Raw genomic sequence first — 4,083 nt, 5'->3', positions numbered from 1 at the left:
CTGATTTCAGAGAAGGCATGCGTCCTTGGACCCTAACAATCTTACCCTCCATCAACAATGTACTTGTGGCTGCAATTGGCATTAAGTGAATTTGCAACTTGCAGATCATAGGGGTCTTTCACTTACGTCACCCAAAACAGATCGCCAAGTTCATCGTGAAACTCTTTACTGTGGAACTGCTCTTGGGTGACTTTGTTCAGAACAACATTTTTCACAGTCTTCCTCTGTAGAGCCTCTGCGATTTCCACTGTTGTGTTCGAACCTCCGTAAGCATCAGCTCTCTTGCCTGTAACCGCGGAAAGGTCAGAATCATCTGCAATTCGTGCATTCCAAATCACATACCGATCCATTCATCTGGGTTTTTAAGGATGTTCTTGACCTGTGGAATAATTATTCGTATAAAGCAATGTGCCATAATAGTGATAATGTGAATACCCATTCTCCAGTCGCGGTCGCTTCATAAAAAGGATATGGTACGTCGTAAGGAAGTGGGATATTAAGATTGATGGTATCCCCTTCCTTCTTCAGCCACTGGGACCATAAAGTACGGTCAAACATCGGTGAAGTTGATGTGAACGTGTAAACACGTACCCCAAACTTCGTTAAGTTGTTGAAGTAACCAGATGTGAATAGGAATGTGGTGGGAACCTTCTTCGTCTGGATGTACTTGTCCACTGCATATCGGATGGTGTCCATAAACAAATTTCGAGTAATGAAGATAATATATGCACTGTACCATTAGCTTTGCTCTGTTGATAAAACAACATAAGAAAATGGTCAGAGCGGATGCTATGTTTACGTACGACGAAGGGATGCACATCTATGCCGATGCTCGAAGTGTCGTCCAGCGTGCTGAGCACCGCCCAATTAGATGCACGAGATGCACACACGTATTAGTACGTTCACACCTCCAAACGAGATGCTTGGTTCCTTCCACTTCAGCGGCATCAACGATATTCTTCCCAAGTTGGGTCTCATGATCGCGGGATTTGGCCTGATCAAACTTCTCGACACCAAAATACAGAGCGAGGACTGGCAGCCAAAGACAATCAGCAATGCCTCACATTGATCATTCAGTCGCTTACAATCTGACATGCAACGGATCGGTCAGTTGGATACTATTGATCATAACTGCAATGATGTCCCTCACCAGTGACGCCAAAAACGCCATATGCGCCTCTGAAAGCCTTTTTGAGCGACTCGACATCCTCGAGATCGGCAGAGACAACCTCGGCTCCGGCCGCTTTGAGCTTCGTGGCTGCGTCCCCGTTTACGTTGCGTGTAAGGGCTCGAACAGCAAAGGTTCCATCCGCGAGGAGAGAACGAACCACGCTTCCCCCTTGCAATCCAGTGCTTCCGATGACAGCAATAATCTGCTTGTTGCTGGACATGATCCAATGAGTAAAGAGCTTGAATTCAAAGAGGACTCGGGGGAAGGCGTGGATGAAGTGCCCCTCTTCTTATACCTTGAATCCTCACAGAGATACTGGATCCATTGTAAGTACAGCGGCCTCGTCACGCCGCAAGAAAAAATTTGGATGCGTCTGGATCCATTACTCATTCTTGTTGGCCCGCGTCTATCTAACACTAGAGTGCTCGCTTCGCGAGCTCCAGAGGTTCGGACTAGTCTCGATCTTTCATTTTCAGTATTCGTAATACATGTTGTCGAGGAAAACGCGTCGGAGAACCAAAAGGCGAGTGAACGCCCGTATCTCTGCCGAGTCGGCTCGGAGGCATCACTTGATCAAGAGGAACGTTTGTGCATGCGCGCCTTTTCTGACTGAAGGCGCGTGTCGGCCATTATATTAGTTGCCCTCCCGCGAGTGCGTGTATATTAAACCGCATGATCACCGAATGCGTTGATTCCCGCATCTCATACGTACGTGCTATTTGTAAGAGAGGTTGCATCGGCACCGTAAAAATCTTCCCTTCGGGCCCCGGATGATGTGAAAGATTACGTAAACATCATGGCGGCATCGATTATGTATTCACATGTTAGCTAGGCACAAGGCCACAAGCCGCCAATAAATGAATTTCTTGTCTGCAGCTGGACAGGCACACCGGTGTGATAGCCACGCTGGAGAAGATAATCGCACAACTAGACGGAAGCCAAACCCGAAGAGAAACCCAAACCATAAATATCCGGGATCCTACTCGTCGTAGGTAACTGAACAACACAGCACGACTCACGAAGACAGGCCGGAACAATAAGGCTGTAAAATAAAACCAAGATCAGGCAATGAAGAAAGAACGACAACAACAAGAACGATGAGAAAGGGCACCGATGCGTAGGGTGGACACGAGAAGACAGCAGGCAGGAAAAAACCTGCGTGAACAGCTCGATAAAATCGATCTGAGCTCCGCGAATGCAGGCAATCGCTAGATCGACACGACTAAATATATGAGCGCGGCGTATCAGTATGCGAAGGGGCTGACAGCGGGTACGGCGCAATGTGTGAAAGGCAACACGTCGACGCGTTTAGTGGACACGGATGAAGAGAAACACGTAGGTCATGGCGCGCGAGTCTAATTTAATCTCGTACCTCTATTGAATTGCAAGTTCTTCAACGAATTACAACTTTGATCTGGCCACGATCTGGCCCTCTGGCATTGATTCACCGCTTACTTCATGTGACTGCCCTTGCGGGGTCCCTGGCCCATACACTAAAACTGAATTGACCCAATATACGATCGCCTCTATCAAGCCGTCCACCTCATCCTTCGTATTTCCTGCATGCATGCATATTCGGACTCGAGATGCAGCACGAGGAACAATCGGCGGTGTAATATCATATGCGAGATATCGACGTTTTGCCGTGTAATCCAAAGTACCAACCCCTTTCATCTGATGAGACGAGGGCGTGGCGGAGGGATCCATTTCTCCGGTTTGTAAAAATCGGGCAAGAGCATTAGGCCAGTGCCGGGGGTTTGAGGATGGCGTAAGCAATGGTATGATCGGCGACACCAAGGAGGCAGTGACCATGTTGGAAGGTTGACCTGGGGAATATATGTGGTCATTACAAGTGTGCGTCTGATCGGGCAGGACGATGATAGATTCCGAATCAGGGATAGAGTTGAGACGACTACGCAACGTTCGGACAAAATACGATGAAAGGTGAAGCAAATGGTCGATTCGCTAAAAAAAAAAAAAGGGGGGGGGGTCGAATTGGATCAGGCGTGGCAGAGAACTCGATGCTGCTACTCACATTTTGAACAGCACCTTCTCTCAGCATGTCGATGACACATTGCATAGCGATGATGTGATAGATAGGCAATGATGTGGTATACATGAAGGGTCGTGCATAATTGATTAGATATTCACGAAGCCACGGAGTAGTCATGATAACAGCTGCACCTTGGAATCAGTAATCGTGTAAGAAAGGGATATCAGGACGCGACGCACCTCCCGCCGATGCCAAAGCTTTTCCAAACGTATGCAATCGGACGAGTACTCGATGTTCCAATCGCAATAGAGAGACTATTCCTTTCCCATTTTCTCCATATATCCCAGTGGAATGGGCTTCGTCAACAATGACATGTGCATTTTGAAAAGGGAATTGTTCCTCTGCGAGAGTCACAATTTCATGAAGTGGCGCGAAATCACCATCCATGGAGTAAAGAGATTCGACGGCAATGAATACACATGCTTTTCCTTCCCGAATGCTTGGGCATGTTCTGAGGATCTCTTCAATTTGTGCCCGAAGATCAGAGACCGAGTTGTGTTTGAACTTTCTACACATGGAAGGATGAACCCGAGAGGCCCTCATTCCATCGTGGACTGATGCATGAATCAGAGAATCGTAAAGGATCAAGTCTCCAGCTTGAGGGACAGATGAAAAGAGTCCAACATTGGCATCGTATCCTGAATTGAAAATCAGTGCAGATGGCGCATTAAAGAATTCTTCGAGGCCCGCCTCGAGAGCCGCATGCACTGGAGAATTTCCATCTAGCAACCTTGAGCCACCCGAACCAAGGATGCCCGCGGATCCGTTCTGTGAAGAGGGGTGTTGTTTCAGGGCATCCAGGAACCTTTCCCGCAGCGCATCGCTGGATGCAAGGCTTAGGTAGTCACTCGAGCTGAAG

The sequence above is a fragment of the Cantharellus anzutake genome, assembly GCF_015039405.1.
Source record: "Cantharellus anzutake strain C23 chromosome Unknown EI90scaffold_394, whole genome shotgun sequence".
NCBI lineage: Eukaryota > Fungi > Basidiomycota > Agaricomycetes > Cantharellales > Hydnaceae > Cantharellus > Cantharellus anzutake.
The sequence above is the reverse complement of the archived record's forward strand: the minus strand, read 5'-3'. Positions refer to the sequence as shown.